Source organism: Bubalus kerabau, chromosome 5 (genome assembly GCF_029407905.1).
Source record: "Bubalus kerabau isolate K-KA32 ecotype Philippines breed swamp buffalo chromosome 5, PCC_UOA_SB_1v2, whole genome shotgun sequence".
NCBI lineage: Eukaryota > Metazoa > Chordata > Mammalia > Artiodactyla > Bovidae > Bubalus > Bubalus kerabau.
In genome coordinates, this window is record NC_073628.1 from 68,691,585 (window position 1) to 68,711,081 (window position 19,497).

Sequence of the window (19,497 nt, forward strand, 5' to 3'; positions counted from 1 at the left end):
ATGGCTGCAGTCACCATCTGCAGTGATTTGGGAGCCCCCCAAAATAAAGTCTGACACTGTTTCCCCATCTATTTCCAATGAAGTGATGGGACCAGATGCCATGATCTTAGTTTTCTGAATGTTGAGCTTTAAGCCAACTTTTTCACTCTCCACTTTCACCTTCATCAAGAGGCTTTTGAGTTCTTCTTCATTTTCTGCCATAAGGGTGGTATCATCTGCATATCTGGGGTTATTGATATTTCTCCCGGCAATCTTGATTCCAGCTTGTGCTTCTTCCAGCCCAGCATTTCTCATAATGTACTCTGGATATAAGTTAAATAAGCAGGGTGACAATACACAGCCTTGATGTACTCCTTTTCCTATTTGGAACCAGTCTGTTGTTCCATGTCCAGTTCAAAGGAAATGAAAACAGAATATCATTAGGGAGTTTGGGATGGACATGTACACTCTGCTATATTTAAAATGGATAATGAACAAGGACTTACTGTATAGTACATGGAACTCTGCTCAATGTTATGTGACAGCCTGCATGGGAGGGTAGTTTGGAGGAGAATGGATACATGTATCTGTATGACTGAGTCCCTTTGCTGTTCACCTGAAACTACCACAATATTGTTAATCAGCTATACCCCAGTACAAAATACAAGTTTAAAAAATATGTCTGTAACCACATGGTTATTGCAGCATTATTCCCAATAACCAACATTTGGAAACAACCTACGTGTCCATAAACAGACAAATGGACAAAGAAAATATGTTGTATGTGAGTAGTTGTGCCATGACAAAGAAGGCATCCTACCATTGGCAACAATATGAATGCACCTTTGTATCTTGAGGGCATTATGCTAAGTGAGATTAGTCACAGATAGACAAATACTATATACTATCATTTATATGTAGAATTTAATAAGTGCAAATTCATAGAAACAGAGTGGAATGGTGGTTACCAGAGGATGAGGTGTGAGGGAATTATGGAGACTGGTCACTGGAAACAAAAATGTAGTTAGAAGATGATTAAATTCTAGAGATCTTGCACACAGCATTGTAATTGTGTAATATAATTACAACCATATTGTATTATATGTGTCAAAATTGCTAAGCAAATAGATCTTAAATGTTTTCACCACAAGAAAGAAATGATAACTATGTGATCTGAGAGAGTTGTTAGCTAATGCTATGGTAATAATCATATTGTAATATTAATTTTTAAATGTATCAAATATACGGCCTTCCCTGGTAGCTCAGATGGTAAAGAATCCACCTGCAATGTAGGAGACCTGGGTTCAGTCCCTGGGTTGAGAAGATTACCTGGAGGAGACCATGGCAGCCCACTCCAATATTCTTGCCTGGAGAATTATTGCCATGGAGAAACCCCATGGACAGATGAGCACAGCACATCAAACCTACATTGTTGTACAATGTACATGTACAAATGTTGTACAACTTAATCTTATACGATGTTATATATGTCAATTAAATCTCAAACAGAATAGAAATTAGCAGCATGTACTAGTTATCACTACTAATAAAGCTAGTGGAGGTGAAGGAATTCCAGCTGAGCTATTTCAGATCCTAACAGATGATGCTGTTAAAGTGTTGCACTCAATATGCCAGCAAATTTGGAAAAATCTGCAGTGGTCACAGGATTGGAAAAGATCAGTTTTCATTTCAATCCCAAAGAAGGGCAGTGCCAAAGAATGTTCAAATTGCCACATGCTACTGCTGCTAAGTCACTTCTGCTGCTGCTGCTAAGTCACTTCAGTCGTGTCCGACTGTGCGACCCCATAGACGTCAGCCCACCAGGCTCCCCCGTCCCTGGGATTCTCCAGGCAAGAACACTGGAGTGGGTCTAAGTCACTTCAGTTGTGTCCAACTCTGTGTGACCCCATAGACGACAGCCCACCAGGCTCCCATCCCTGGGATTCTCCAGGCAAGAACACTGGAGTGGGTTGCCATTTCCTTCTGCAGTGCATGAAAGTGAAAAGTGAAAGTGAAGTCGTGTCTGACTCTTCACGACCTCATGGACTGCAGCCCATCAGGCTCCTTCTTCCATGGGATTGTCCAGGCAAGAGTACTGGAGTGGGGTGCCATTGCCTTCTCCTAAATTGCCACATAACTGCACTCATTTCACATGCTAGCAGAGGAAGTTCTAATACTTTGGGCACCTGATGTGAAGAGCCAACTCATTAGTAAAGACCCTGATGTTGGGAAAGATTGAAGGCAGGAGAAGGGGATGACAGAGGATGTTTGGATGACATAACTGATTCAATGGACATAAGTTTGAGCAAGGTCTTGGAGACAGTGAAGGACAGGGAAGCCTGGTGAGTTGCAGTCCATGGGGCCATAGTCAGACACAACTGAGCAACTGAACAACAACTAGTCATTCTGGAGCCAAAACTTTACTTCACATGAATTGTGTAAGTAAAATTACTACAATGGAGAGGTAACTCAGCAAGGAGTTAATGAGCACTGGTTCTGAAGTTATCCTTACTAGAATTCAAACCTAGTTTCATCAGTTACTATGCATATATCTTTATATCATTTCTCCAATGGCATATATCAATTTTAAGCAACCAGGCCATTTTTCAACAATTTACTTATGAAAAAACAGTTATTCATTATTTCTACAATTATTTTTCAATCCTCTTTTGCAACATTATTCAAGAAAAATATAATTCAAGATACCTATGTGAATCACATATATAATCTTAAATTTTCTAGTAGCCTTTTTAAATATGGTTAACAAATTAAACTAATCTTAATTATATGTTTTCTTTAATATGAAATATCAGTTCAATATGCATTCATTACAAAGATTAAATATTTTAGATTATTTTGCTACTAAACCTTTGAAACCTGATGTGCATTTTACACTAACAGCACATCTTAATCTGGACTATGCATATTTCAAGTAGCTGATACATGCCACCTGCCAGCGGTCCCCAGGCTTTTTGGCAACAGGGACTAGTCTTGTGGAAGACAATTTTTCCACGGACCTGGGTGAGGGGATGGTTTCAGGATGATTTAATTCCATTACATTTATTGTGCACTTTATTTCTATTATTATTACACCAGCTCCACCTCAGATCATCAGGCATTAGATCCCGGAGGTTGGGGATCCCTGCCATATGGGACAGATTGGATTTCTATGATTTAGATCTGCTTTCAGATGGTAAGATTTCAGCAATAAACAACAAAATTGGGGAGGAGATAGACACATATTCTAGAAATAGAAAATCACTGCTTGCATTAACAGTGTAGTACTTACACTGTAGCAGGAACTTACTCTATGATCAGACTGCTGTGTTTAATCCAACTCTATAACTTCTGAGCTTTAAGACCATGATCAATTTTCTTACCCTCTCTGAGATTCAGTTTTCACAGAAATTTTTAAAAATGTATTGCAAAGGGAGATGTCTCTCTCATCTCTCAAAGAGATAGCCATGAGGTCATGGAAAGCAGTTAGAATAGTGTCCATTATATTGGAGAAGGCCATGGCACCCCACTCCAGTACTGTTGCCTGGAAAATCCCATGGACAGAGGAGCTGGGTAGGCTGCAGTCCATGGGGTCACTAACTGAAGGCATGTTATGTGTAGTATTATGAGTATGATTCATTTGGGAGATCAAATAGAAGAATATAGGATGGGTATGTTGTTGCAATTTTAATTAAGGTACACAGGGAAGGCATGACTAAGCAGGTAGTATTTGAATAAGGTCCTGAATGGGTTGAAGGAGTGAACCATGCAGTCACCTGGAGTAAGAACAGCCTAGATAATGGAAACATCAATTACAAAGCCCCTAAGGCAGAAGCATGTCTGACATGTTTACGAATTATCAAGGAAAACTGTGAGGGAACAAAGCAGAATAAGCCCGGGCTAGACTGATAACTGATGAGTTCAGATAAGTCATAGAGCAAAGGACTCCATATTCCAGACCCCAGTCTCTTAACCTTAATCAGTTAACTCCTGAAAAGGAAATATGCCTCATTCTCCCCTTACAACATTCCTCAGCTTTCCAGCAAGTGGGATCCAGCCATCTGATTATGTTCTGGCCAATACAGTACAAGTAAATATGCTGAGCCCAACTTCTGTGCTGTGTCTCAGGGCAAGTTGGCAGCTGGCAGGGGAAGAGATGGTGGTAAGTTGGCATTATTCTTTTCTTTGCTGGCTGAAATGTAGATTTATTTGCTGGAATGTGAGAACCCATTTTAGATGGTGAGATGAAAGTTTCATTTGAGGCTGAATGAGAAGTCCCAGCCCCAATGATCCTGCTCTCATCATATCTACCGTAAGAGACAAATCCACTTAGTGTTTTTTAAAAACCCCTGTAATGGGGGAGGGTATTTTTTAAATTACAGTTTTGTTAATCTTATTAAAACATCCTTCTAAGGGTATTCACATTTACAGGTTAGCTAATATTTATTGACTGTTATGTTCCAGCTACAAAGCTGAGAACCTTGCTTAAATTGTCGACTTAATCCCTACCACAAACCTACGAAGCTAAAAAGTTAACATTTGCATTTACTGACAGGAAACAGAGACTTAAAAGATATCAAGCAATATGTCAAAGGCTGTACAGCTAGAAACTAGCAGAGTGGATTTAATTCAAGGATATCAAGCTCTGGAATAGTTTGTAATTATTATGGTACGATATATATATACACATACATATATACAGAGAGGGCTTCCCGAGTAGCAATGGCTCAAATAGTACCTCCAGAAAGCTCCTACTTAACACATTAAAGAGGTCTGGAAAAACTGAAATTCTTGGGCAGGATGAATTTAATGGTTCTGAGTATTCGACTTTTGCATATTAACCAAGTACAATTCCAAGCGATCTGAGAATAATTACACATCCCTTATTTGTTAAAACTTTTGAAGGATAAAAAAAATAAAAATATAATCCTCAAATTTTCAAGTCTGAATAGATGATACCATTAATGAATATATGTGTGTATGTGAACACTGTAGAGGTGAAAGTGGTAACCATTATGAGAAACTGGATTAACTTCTCAAGGAATTATACATTGGAATGTATTTTGAGAGATATTAACAAGAAGGCAATAGCACCCCACTCCAGTACTCTTGCCTGGAAAATCCCATGGATGGAGGAGCCTGGTAGGCTGCAGTCCATGGGGTCGCGAAGAGTCAGACATGACTGAGCGACTTCACTTTCACTTTTCACTTTCATGCATTGGAGAAGGAAATGGTAACCCACTCCAGTGTTCTTGCCTGGAGAATCTCAGGGACGGGGGAGCCTGGTGGGCTGCCGTCTACGGGGTCGCACAGAGTCAGACACGACTGAAGTGACTTAGCAGCAACAAGAGCTTTAACTCTGAAAGCATCAGAGTCAATAGATATGTGATCACATATCTAGAGTGATACATCTACACAGAGCTATGAGACTGCATCATTAGGTAGCACATTCAGGTCTGGATATTTTATTTTTTTCTTTCCCCCGTTGATGGTTCTGTTAATCACTTTAAATATTCTTGAGCAAAAATTATGAGTGAAATTTTTTGCAAGGAAAATTCCTTTTACACTAGATATAACCATTTATAGTCAAATTTTAATCTAATGCTCACATATATTAGGCATATGTCCAATTAGTCATTCTGTCATGGCAAAAAATTTTTAAAACATTAAAAGAAATTTATGGACAGAACTTTAACTGTCATGTTTTCAGGTTTTGTAAACCATTAATAAGAATTATTTATTCCAGGTTAAAAATATATCACCTATAAATTATCTTTTAATTTAATTGTATATACATGATAACATATTTTCCTTTCCTGTTTTATTGATCTGATTATTTTTAGATATCCATGTGAAGAGGATCTATGCATGAATTAGCATTCAGGTAGCTTGTATTGTGTTTTAAATAATCTTGATCTTATTCCTCATTATATAATAGAGTTTCCACACAGGACTCAATGTAGTAAGCTTACTGGTTACTGACTGGTGAGTTTAAAAAGAATACTAGAAAAAAGAACTTAAAAATAGGACTCTATTAATTGCAAAATAAAATTAATGTGTGTTATAATACAATTGTTTTCCATGTTGGAAATGGGATGCTGACTTTAAAGAAAAAAATAAGTCAAGATGCTGAGATAAAATGTTGACTGAGACAAAGTTTATATCTGTAACAAGCTTACATTTTAGCAAGAGATCTTCTAGTAGGAGATAACTAGAAACAGACAAAAACATACACGAAGTGTACTCTATTTGAAGAAAAAGAAATTAGAAAACTTTCTAAAGTAATTTAGGCAAAAAAAAAAAAAAGAGTGAGAGAGAGAAGCCTGCAGAAGTAGTGAGAGAATGTTATGAATGTAGGGTGGTCACGAACTACTTCTTGAGTAAGCAACATATTAGCTAATCTGAGGATGAAGTATGGGAGTCAGAGTGAGAAGGAGAAGAGGGAAGGAGCAATGAGATTCCCTGAAAGCAGCTTACCTCAGGCAAAGGAGAGAGCAAGTCCAAACTTCAGCAGAACTGAGCTATGCATGCTCACAGAATAGCAGAGACGTATCTGGCTGGAGCAGAGTGAACAGAAAGAAGGCTGGTGGAGGAGGAGATGAGAGCATGGCAGCCAGGGGCTGAATCAGGCACAGTTCCACGGATCACCATAAGGTGTTGGCATTTTATTCTAAATGTGACATGCAAATATTGGCAGGTATAGAGCAGAGGACTCTGTAATGACATGATTAGTCTGTCCTGGGTATGTGTGACTAAAGATAGAGGATTGTAAATAGCAAGGCAAAGAAATCAGTCAGAAAGTTATTGATGTAATAAAGATGACAGATCACTGTGACTTCAAAATGATGAAGCATCTTAAGATTTTAGCTACATTTATAAACTAGAATACTCAGCTATAGTATTGATGCAAAAATATAGTCTCTTCTATCTTCACACATAGAATGCAACTGTTTCAAAGACTTAAAAACATTCTTTATTTTGAGAACTGTTTCTTTTCAATGAACTACCTATTCTCATTTTAGCAGCTTAAAAAGCCACACAAAATATCAAATTATAGAATTTTATACATAAGCCCTATAAAAATGACATACACATAAATAACTGCTACTAAAAAAATTTAGTTACCATATATTTATTATGGATATATGGCAAAAGATGCTTAGAAAGGTAAGTGAAATTTGAACTATAGTCTGTAATATTTTCCTAAACCTATACAGATATTATTCATACCAATGTTAAATAATATTACTGAAATGTGTTACATCAATATACTTTTAATGTATACCTTATTTTCAAATTAACCATAAACGGGGGAAAGTTTGACCTAGATCACTTTTCTGGTTTTCCTACACAAATATTATTCATATGCTTATCTCTTCCTGTAATTTGATTTCAAACTAATTATTCCAGAAAACAGGCATTTGAATCCCAGTTATAACACATAATAATAATTAATGTTATAGCAAATACCTAACAGAATTACAGTTGACTCTTGAATGGCATAGAGGATGAGGTGCCCACCTTTTGAACAAGTAGATAATTCACATATAATTTATAGTTGGACTTCTATAGATTGAGTTCCTCTGGATCCACAGTTTAACATGCAAGGATTCAACTAGCACAGACCATGAAGTACGGCAGTATTAACTGCTGGAAAAAGTGGACCTGTGCAGTTCAAATGCATGTTGCTTATGGGTCAGATGCATATGGTACAGGAGAGAAAGCATATGAAAGAGCCTGGAACATAATATTTTTATCATGATGACATTAATCATCAAATCAAATGCTATATAATTGACTAGTGTAATACAAGCAATATGGAGAAAATAAATTTACTAGTGAGTACTCTATAAAATAGATAATTAGTCACTAATATGGAGAAAAACTATCTTAGAGTTGGCAATTGATTATAAACATTTTGGTCTACAGGAACTTTGCTACAATGGTGATTTTTATGTATTGACTGAGTCACAGAGTGCCCAGATTGATTACAAATTATTTCTGGGTGTGTCTATCAGGGAATTTCTTGATTAAATAGACATCTCTCCCCAATGTACTAGGCCTCATTCAGTCTGTTAAGGGCTTAAATGAAAAAGAAGAGGAGGGAAAGAGAATCCCATGGACAGAGGAAACTGGTGAGCTACAGTCCATGGGGTAGCAAAGAGTTGGACATGACTGAGTGACCAACTCACACACACATTTCTTCTAATAGTCTTTTGATAAATGGGCAGATAAGTGATATAGATATATATATATATGTATAATCTAAATGTTTTCTAGAGAAAAAAAGAATTTCTTGAAGGAAGAATTGTATCATCATAATTATATGGGTAGATAATTCACACATATTCCATAATTACATGTGTGCAACTAATATTTGAACACACATGCCTGTATTTTCTCTAAATGTACAGATATTCACAAATGTATATCTTTGGAAGTTCTCTAGAAGAGTTATAAAATATTCCAATAGAAACTCTTCTTGATTTAATAAACTAACAAGCAGTAGACTTTTCTGGGCATGATGCCAAAAAAAGTATGATAATGCTGATTTGAAACATGAAGCCCTCTTGTGGAAAGTCAGCTATATGCTCATATATTTCCCAAAGCCTCACCGAGAGGGAAAATCACCCTAAATATATCTCTTACTGTACTCGTTAAATACCGTGAAACCATTAGGACAAATCATCATTCACACCACACCTCACTTTGTTTGGCTTTCTTTATAGAATATATTTAGAAGCACTTGGAGCAAACATTTGCCAGATTTTTAATCACTTATCAAATTCCTAGTAAGTAGCGTGCTCTCAAACACTAACAATCTATAAACATAGTTATAAAATCAAACAAATGATATAGAATCAAAGTGACAGCTAGATAAGCACTTCAGCTGCATTTGTTGGAATTATTCCTGCCCTCAAATGCTTTCAGCTTAAAAAAAATAAATTAAAAAAGTGATTTCCCTTTTTTAAGCTACTGAGCTAGAAAGGGCAATCAAATTAAACAAGATCTAAAGACTGAAGAATAATGAAAAATAAAATGGTTAAGAAAATTACAGAAAATTATTTCTTACAATGTGTTTTATTAACCAATTGCTAGAGAAACAAAAGCTTTAGAGTAAATATGTAAAAATATGAACTTTCGTAATTGAAGAGTGCATGCAATTAAGCACTCAGAGTTGACTCATTGGAAAAGACTCTGATGCTGGGAGGGATTGGGGGCAGGAGGAAAACAGGACAACAGAGGATGAGATGGCTGGATGGCATCACCGACTCGATGGACGTGAGTTTGAGTGAACTCCGGGAGATGGTGATGGACAGCGAGGCCTGGTGTGCTGCGATTCATGGGGTTGCAAAGAGTCGGACAAGACTGAATGAGTGAACTGAACTGATAAAGTAAATGCTTATGTATAATATTGTCCATTTTATAGATTTGTTTTATAATTCTAAACATGGAAGTGTTCTATAGGTAAGTTTCAGTAAGCAAAACAAAGAACAATCTTCTAAACTTATGCATGAACTTGGATACAACAGAAATAGGTGTGTAGTGGGATTTTACATTTTTTATTTGACATGATTATGTGTTTATTACCCATTTTTTATTTCATTTCCAGTAGATCTTGATGAAGTTCAGCCATCTCATCCTCTGTCGTCCCCTTCTCCTCCTGCCCCCAATCCTTCCCAGCATCAGAGTCTTTTCCAATGAGCCAACTCTTTGCATGAGGTGGCCAAAGTACTGGAGTTTCAGCTTTAGCATCATTCCTTCCAAAGAAATCCCAGGGCTGATCTCCTTCAGAATGGACTGGTTGGATCTCCTTGCAGTCCAATGGACTCTCAAGAGTCTTCTCCAACACCACAAAACTATTGTTTTTCCAGTAGTCATATACAGATTTGAGAGTTGGACTGTAAAGAAGGCTGAGCAGCAAAGAACTGATACTCTGGAACTGTAGTGCTGAAGGACTCTTGAGAGTCCCTTGGACAGCAAAGGAGATCAAACCAGTCACTCCTTTTTTTTTTTTTTTTTCCGCCTTCTTTTTTTTTATTTAAATTTATTTATTTTAATTGGAGGCTAATTACTTTACAATATTGTATTGGTTCTGCCACACATCAACATGAATCCGCCACAGGCGTACACATGTTCCCCATCCTGAACCCCCGTCCCACCTCCCTCCCTGTACCATCTCTCCAGGTCATCCCAGTGCACGAGCCCCAAGGATCCTGTATTGAACCTGGACTGGTGATTCATTTCTTATATAATATTATACATGTTTCCATGACATTCCCCCAAATCATCCCACCCTCTCCCTCTCCCACAGAGTCCAAAAGACTGTTCTATACATCTGTGTCTCTTTTGCTGTCTCGCATACAGGGTTATCATTACCATCTTTCTAAATTCTATATATATGTGTTAGTATACTGTATTGGTGTTTTTCTTTCTGGCTTACTTCATTCTGTATAATAGGCTCCAGTTTCACCCACCTCATTAGAACTGATTCAAACGTATTCTTTTTAATGGCTGAGTAATACTCCATTGTGTATATGTACCACAGCTTTCTTATCCATTCGTCTGCTGATGGACATCTAGGTTGCTTCCATGTCCTGGCTATTATAAACAGTGCTGTGATGAACATTGGGGTACACGTGTCTCTTTCCCTTCTGGTTTCCTCAGTGTGTATGCCCAGCAGTGGGATTGCTGGATCATAAGGCAGTTCTATTTCCAGTTTTTTAAGGAATCTCCACACTGTTTTCCATAGTGGCTGTACTAGTTTGCATTCCCACCAACAGTGTAAGAGGGTTCCCTTTTCTCCACACCCTCTCCAGCATTTATTGCTTGTAGACTTTTGGATCACAGCCATTCTGACTGGCATGAAATGGTACCTCATTGTAAACCAGTCACTCCTAAAGGAAATTGATCCTAAATATTTCTTGTAAGGATTGATGCTGAAGCTCCAATATTTTGGCCACTTGCTGAGAAGGGTGGACTCATTGCAAAAGACCCTGATGCTAGGAAAGACTGAAGGCAAAAGGAGAAGAGGGGCCAAGCATGAGATGGTTAGATAGCATCACTGATTCAGTGGCCATGAATTTGAGCAAACTCTGGATGATAGTAGAGAACAGAGGAGCCTGGTGTTACTACAGTCCATGAAGTCACAGAGTCAGAAACGACTTAGTAACCAAATAACAACAACAGTGTATTGCAAATAGATAATTATGATTAAAAGAATTCCATGACCATTCTCACAAAATGAAAAATGATATTCCTAACAATGTATACTCTCTTATCAAAATAAAAACATGTTTCAGAGAGCAGCTGTTTCAATTTTGAAAGATATTGCTTAAGAACTTAATAAAGATTAAACATGTAATCAAATACTGTAAAAATGGATATACAAATAAATATTTAAATCATATTTAGTGTTTATAAGAACAAGAACATAGGAAGTACTATAGAGGACTTTACATTTAATAAAATCCTCAGAAACTATGATAAGTGTGTATTATATTAACAAATTCATACATCAAATTTTGATCACTTACTGTGGTCAAGGTTTAGCTATAGTCTGGGAAAATCTTAGTGAACTCAAGACTTGAAACACCAAGCATCTAACTATATGTTTGTGTTTCCACCCTATTGCAGTTATGGCCTTTAATAACTGAAGAACATTAGACTTAGGCTAGGACCCAAAGATGAATTCTTAGAGCTGTATTAAAATGCACTTGTACTTAAAAGTTAGTGCAAGTTTTTTATTTTTTTTTAAGCTCTTTTATTAATCTCAGAATTAGTTTAGATCAAGCCCGAGACCCCTTTGAATAAGCATCCAAAATTCCCTCTCTCTTGTGACCTGCTTTCCCTTCTCACTACTCCAGATACCTGGACCCTCCTGTTGCCCACACTGTAGGGTTTAAACAGATAGGATCAGTTTCATGCTGCTCTCAAGCACTCACCAGTAAATCCTCGACTAACTAGCTCAACCAAATACTGTAAGTTTTGTCTAAAATAATAAGATACATTGTCTCATACATATAAAACATGCTATCTAATGAACATATCTGAAGATCAAACACAGTATTCATGTTATCTGAAACAATAAAGACTAAATGTGTATATGTAAAAAAAACAGATTCCTAGAAACCTAACACAGTCTTTGAATTGCCATTGCTGATATACATTTTATCTATATATAATATAAAAAAGAATATATAAACATACATATATATTCTTTCTGCAAATATAGCTTACAAAATTCTCAAGATAGAGCTTTTCTATTTTATCTTCTAAATTTCTACTAGATGTTTTCATATACATTATGATGGGGAATTAAATGCTATAAATATATTGACACATGGAATAGTATTTCTTGATACTGTACAAACACATATTATCTAAATAGATACATTTCCACTGATCTTAAATTTACAACCAGCTGCTTAAGTCTTCCTAGTTTTGGCAACCATCAAAGATTCAAAGAGATTAAAGGGAGGAGCACATTACTTCCTGAAATGTGATAAGCATAAGGATTGGCACTGGGCAGCAAAAAATGTGTTGATAACAGCATAGGCAGTGTCTCACCTGCAGATGCATAATGTGACCTGTGGCATGTTAGATATGGTTCAGATATTTTTGTTTTCCAGAATGAGCAGATGGGAAAAATTTTAAGAAACAAAACAAAACAAAAAACCCAGCAAAAAGGTAAAAGGCCTACTCCAACTTAGAGCAAAGAGTGAAAGGGTGGTGATAAAAAGATTTTTACCTTTTTATGTTCTTTATTTTAATACTAAGATTTCATGGTAAAATACTTGCACTTGTCCAAAGAACACGTTGACTGCAAAATGTTCTCTCAAGCATATACTTTTCTATTGATATGAAAAAAAAAAAAAAAAAACAAACCCTTATGAAGTCTACAGACTTCACACTACAGCACAGTGTGAAGCTCTCTGCCTTTGCCTGACTTCTGCAATTGCTCCACCGAATTGTCGTGTCTTAGAACATTGGTAAAGAAGGAAGAGTCATTTGAAGATAGACTCAAATGCAAACCAGGGGATTAATGATTGATCTGTGATACAGTTTGGAAACAAGGGTAATTTAAAAAATATTGCCATATTGAAAATCTAGCCAAAGTTTTAGATGATATTAGAAATTAGGTTGAGATGCTGTTAAACTAAGAATTGTTAGACTTTCTATAGACTCTGGGGATCCTCAAGTAGTTGTTGTTTTTAAACAGAATAGTATAATTAGCTTCTGGTTGGATGATACATAATTACATTTTGCAGCCAACCCTGACACTTATTATCTTATGCCTAGAACTTACACACCATTAGTAGCTTTGGGAATTGCTAAAATCATTCATTTTATCTATGTAAGTAGTTCTGGCAAAGAGCCTTATATGAAAATCCAGCCAAAATGAAATGTGTGTATTGGATGTGATGCGAATGCTCAATAATATATTCTTTAGACTAGAGAAATGAACCTTTTTTTTTTTAAAGGCAGGTGAGTAATTTATATGAACTTAGAGAATTTCTTCTAAATTTTTATTAGTTAGGGTGATTTTCAGTTAACACTACATAAATATCAGACCCGTTTATGTTAGTGCCAGCAAAATTCTCAAAGTTAAGCTACAACGAATCTTGACAAATTCTAAACCAAAGTTTTACAATTAATTATATGATCTAGCATGCAAGGTGTAAATTTTCTTGTAAAAGAAATCATCTATTAGTAAAAAAATATGTCCAACTAAGATATATTATGTTATTTGGTAAAACCATTGAACACAGTTTGTTGTTTCCTCAATTTTTTTTTTCTAAAACTAGTGTATATCTCAGAGTTCCTTATTAAAATGCATTATTATTTTCAGTATTGAAAATCCTCCTCTTAACTTTTCACTGGTATATTCTATATTTGACATGACTGTAATTATAACACTTAAAATATAGTTTAAAAAATGTTTAATGGACATTTGTGAAAATATGTCTATGACATCAATATTTTAGGCTATTTTTGATGATAAGCTTTGTAACATGCTTTGTAGATTATTAACACATTTCACAGTAAGCTATCTCTTGGGAAGATCCTCTAAATTTAACTTCAGTAAATAAGTTACAGACATCTGAAAGAAAAAGTGATGAATGATGGAATGTAGTTTTTGTTTTTTACTGAAATAAAATGCTAATTATTTCTGAGGATTAAAAATATAGAGCTCAGGGTAAACAAATATAATATTTAAAATTATTAAACTTAATTTGAATAGCTACATATTGTGAAAACATGCCATGTATGCTAAGAAACATGTCAGGATGTTATTTTAAATATAGTATAATACTATATTTAAATTACTATTACTATTTTATTGATGACACATATTTTCTTTCTGAGAGTAACTGATTCTCTCTCTTGAATGAGCCATTTGTAAAATATCAAACAGTGTCTGCCACTGTTTTGAAAACCTTTTATAGCTACTAATTTAGTGACCAGAATAGTTGATAGAATCATCTTTTACATATTTTTCTCATCCTTATTATTACACTCTTAATTAGAGTGCAGTCTTATTTCATCTTTATTTTTTAGGAAATATAATAAAGGTTTTTAATTTCAATTTTCCTTTATTTTATCCTATGTGAGAAAGAATGCAAGTTTATCTATGGGGCCAACAGGTACATTTCATCTGGTATTGGAGTTATGCTGATGGTACCATATCATTAGCAATAACAGTCTAAGAAGAGTTAATAGAATATTTGTTGCTATGGGAGACTAAAAGTGAAGAATACTGGAGTGGTTAGCCATTCCCTTCTCCAAGGAATCTTCCTGACCCAGGGATCAAACCAGGCCTCCTGCAGTGAAAGTGGATTCTTTACCATCTGAGCCACCAGGGAAGCCCAAGGGAGACTGAAGCCACTAACAATTGAAAAAATAGCCCAAAGAGAAAACAAGTCCCACAAAACCAAGTTCTTCTTCTGAGTTTATGATTAACCTGTCTATCCAAAATTTACTCTTCCCTTAGAAGAAATTGAGTAGTCCTCATAATCAACTAAAGAGTCTGAAATGCAGTACATGGGCACAATCTCAAAAACAACAGGGTGACCTCAGTTCATTTTCAAGGCAAACAATTCATCACCACAGTAATCAGTCTATGCCCCAACCACTAAAACTGAAGAAGATGAAGTTGAATGGTTCTATGAAGACTCACAAGGACTTCTAGAACTAACAAGATAAAAGATGTCCTTTTCATCATAGGGGATTGGATTGCAAAAATGGGAGGTCACAAGATACCTGAAGTAACAGGCAAGTTTGGCCTTGGAGTACAAAATGAAGCAGGGAAAAGGATAACAGAGTTTTGCCAAGAGAACACACTGGTCATACAAATACCCTCTTCCAACAACACAAGAGACGACTCTACACATGGACATCAGCAGATGGGAAATACTGAAATCAGAATTACATTCTTTGTAGCTGAAGATGGAGAAACTCTACAATCATCACAAACAAGACTGGGAGCTGACTGTAGCTCAGATCATTAACTCCTTATTACAAAATTTCAAACTTAATTTGAAGAAACTGGGGAAAACCACTAGACCATTCAAATATGACCTAAATAAAATCCCTTATGATTATACAATAGAAGTGTTGAATAGATTCAAAGGATTAGATCTAGTAGAAATAGTGTCTGACCAACTATGGACAGAGCTTAGTAACAATGTATAGGAGACAATGACCAAAACTATGTCCAATAAAAAGAAATGCAAGAAGAGCTATTCTACAGATAGCTGAGAGAAGTGAAAGGCGAAGGAGAAAAGGAAAGATACACCCAACTGAATGCAGAGTTCCAAAGTATAGCAAGGAGAGATAAGAAAGCCTTCTTATGTGAACAATGCACAGAAATAGAGTAAAAGATAGAATGGGAAAGACTGGAGATCACTTTAAGAAAATTGGAGATATCAAGGAAACATTTCATGCAAACAAAGCTAGTGGAAATGATAGAATTGCAGTTGAGCTATTTAAAAGCTTAATAGATGATGCTGTTAAAGTACTATATTCAGTATGCCAGCAAATTTGGAAAACACAGCAATGGCCACAGGACTGGAAAAGGTTAGCTTTCATTCCAATACCAAATAAGGGCAATGACAAAGAATGTTCAAACTACCATACAATTGTGCTCATTTCACATGCTAGCAAAGCAATGCTCAACATCCTTCAAACTAGGCTTCAGCAGTACATAAACCAAGAACTCCCAGAGGTACAAGCTGGATTTAGAATAGGCAGAAAACCAGAGATCAAATTGCAACATTTGCTGGATCATAGAAAAAGCAAGAGAATTCCAAAAAATCATCTACATCTGCTTCATTGACTATGCTAAGGTCTTTGATTCTGTTGATCACAACAAACAATGGAAAATTCTTCAAGAGATGGGAATACCAGACCAACTTATCTGCCTCCTGAGAAACCTGTATGCAGGACTAGAAGCAACAGTTAGAACTAGAAATAGAACAATGGGCTGTTTCAAAACTGGGAAAGGAGTAGGTCAAGACTATATATGGTCAGTCTGCTTATTTAACTTATATGCAGAATATATCATGTGAAATGCTGGCTGGATGACTCACAAGCTGGAATCAAGATTGCCAGGAGAAATATCAACAACCTCAGATATGCACATGGTATCACTCTAATGGCAGAAAGCAAAGAGGAACTAAAAAGACTCGATGAAGGTGAAAGAGGAGAGTGGAAAAGCTGGCTTAAAACTCAACATTCAAAACACTAAGATCATGACATCTGGTCCCATCACTTCATGGCAAATAGATAGGGAAAAAGTAGAAGCAGTGACAGATTTTATTTTCTTGGGCTCCGAAATCACTGCAGATGGAGACTGCAGCAACAAAATTAAAAGGTGCTTGCTCCTTGGAAGAAAAGCTATGAGAAACCTAGGCAGCATATTAAAGAGCAGACACTTTGTCAACAAAAGTCTATATAGCCAAAGCTTTGGTTTTTCTAGTAGTAGTTATGTATGGATGTGAGAGTTGAATCACAAAGAAGGTTGAGCACCTAACAATCGATGACTTCAAATAGTGGTGCTAGATAACACTCTTAAGAGTCCCTTGGACAGCAAGGAGTTCAAACCAGTCAATCCTAAAGAAATTAATTCTGAATATTCATTAGAAGGACTGACGCTCAAGCTAAAGCTCCGATTCTTTGGCCACCTGATGTGAACAACCAGCTCACTGGGAAAAGACCCTGCCGCTGAGAAAGATTGAAGGCAGGAGGAGAAGGAGACAGAGGAAGAGATGGTTAGATGGCATCACCAACTCAATAGACATGAGTTTGAGCAAACTCCAGGAGATAGTGAAGGACAGGGAAGCCTGGTATTCTGCAGTCTATGGGGTCACAAAGAGTCGGACACGATTGAGAGACTGAACAACAATAATACCGATCGCCAGCTAGCACTGAGGCTTTTTTCAGTAGAGGGCACTGGAGAGACCGAAAAGGCAGGAGAGTGTTCTATTCGGTATTCCATAGTGATCCCTGGCCTGTGTCCTGCATGGGAAGCTTTTCCCCATTGCCTGGCTGCTTCACCATAGCACATTTGGGCAATGTGTAGTAGCCCCCAGCTGTCAATAAAGATCTTGGTACCACCTCCTCTTCAAAATCCCTCTGGGCTGGGGCTCTTCTGTCACTGAAGACCTCCAGGGAGACTGGGCCCAGCTCATTCAAGGGAAGATTTTCAGCAGGATTTTGCCAGTGAGACACCAGCACTTCAGTGCCATCCAAGGAGGCACAGCCTTGTCTTTTCCAGCAGGGCCTGGGTGCAAACTTGAGCATAAACTTTCTCTGCTCTAGATCTGACCCCATGAGTGGCTGTTATTTATTGTTGTTGCTTAGTTGCCAAGTCAGGGCCAATTCTTTGTGACCCCATGGACTGTATCCCCTCCCCCCAGGCTCTTCTGTCCATGGAATTCTCCAGGCAAGAATACTGGAGTGAGTTGTCATTTCCTCCTCCAGAAGATCTTCCCAACCCAAGAATGGAACCTGTGTCTCCTGCATCGGCAGGTGGATTCTTTACCATTGAGTCACCAGGGAAGCCCAACTGTTCTTTACACACAGAATTTCTATATTCTTTAGATTTCTCTTTTTCCTAAGTAATCCTTTGCTACTCCAATCCCTTGCTATAGTTAATAATCCCTTTTATTAAATTTACCCTGTTCAAATTACTTTGTGGTTTCTCTCTGGTGATTACTTAGACTGATATGGTTTCCATTTATTATAGGGCTTGCTGTTATTTTCCTTCTTATTACACGAACAGTTCACTGTACTCATGTTTTTATCAAAAGTGGAACATGAAATCTAGATAGACTTTGTAATGAGAGGTCATAGTTTCCAGAGGAAAGGCAATATATTCTCATGTTTCATAAAAAACATGAAACTGTTGCTAAAAAATGAAAAAAAAAAGTGTCTATGATTTCAATATGACTCAAACCTATAAGGAAATGTGATTTTGACACTATAAATCTGGTTGCAGGGGTGCTGCTTGGGGCTGGCTGGGACTCTGATTCTGCTCTCTGCCCCTGCCTTCCTGTGCTGATATTGTTACCTTATTGCCACTTATTTTGATTCAATAAATTTATATATAGCCACTATGAAGAACAGTATGGCGTTTCCCTATAATAAAAATAGAATTACAAAGGGGCTTCCTAGGTGGTGCTAATGGTTAAGAATCCACCTGCCAATCCAGGAGACACCAGACATGGATTTGATCCATGTGTTGGGAAGAGCCACTGGATTAGAAAGAGGAAACTACTCTAGCATTCTTGCTTGGACAATCCCATGGACAGAGGAGCCTTTCAGGCTATAGTGCATAGGGTCACAATGAGTTGGACACAACTGAGTGACTGAGAACATGAACTACAGTATGACCCAGCAATTCCCCTCCTTCGCATATACCCAGAGAAAACCATAATTTAAAAAGATAAATGCACCCCAACATTCAAAGCAGCACTGTCCACAATAGCCAAGATGTGGAAGCCACCTAGATTTCCATCAATAGATGAATGGATAAAGAAGCTGTGATATCTATACACAATGTATACTATCCAGCCATGAAAAAAATGAAGTAATGCCATTTGCAACAGCACGAATGCACCAAGAGATTACCATAGTAAGTAAGCTAGAAAAGACAAGCATTATATGATATTACTTATATGCGGAATTAAAAAAAATGAATTTATTTCCAAAACAGAAAGAAATTCATAGACATAGAAAAGAAATGATGCATGGTTACCAAAGGGAAAAGGGGAGTGGAGGAGGGATACATTCGGGGGTTGGGATTAACATATACACACTGCTATATATAAAATAGAAAGCCAACAAGGACCTACTGAATAGCTCAGGGAATTATACTCAGTATTTTATAATGACCTATAAGAGAAAGAGTGTATATATTCTTTGAAACTAAAACACTGTGTTGTATGCCTGAAATGCCAGAAACTAATGGATACTGTAAATCAACTATATTTCAATTGTAAAGAAAAGATATACTGC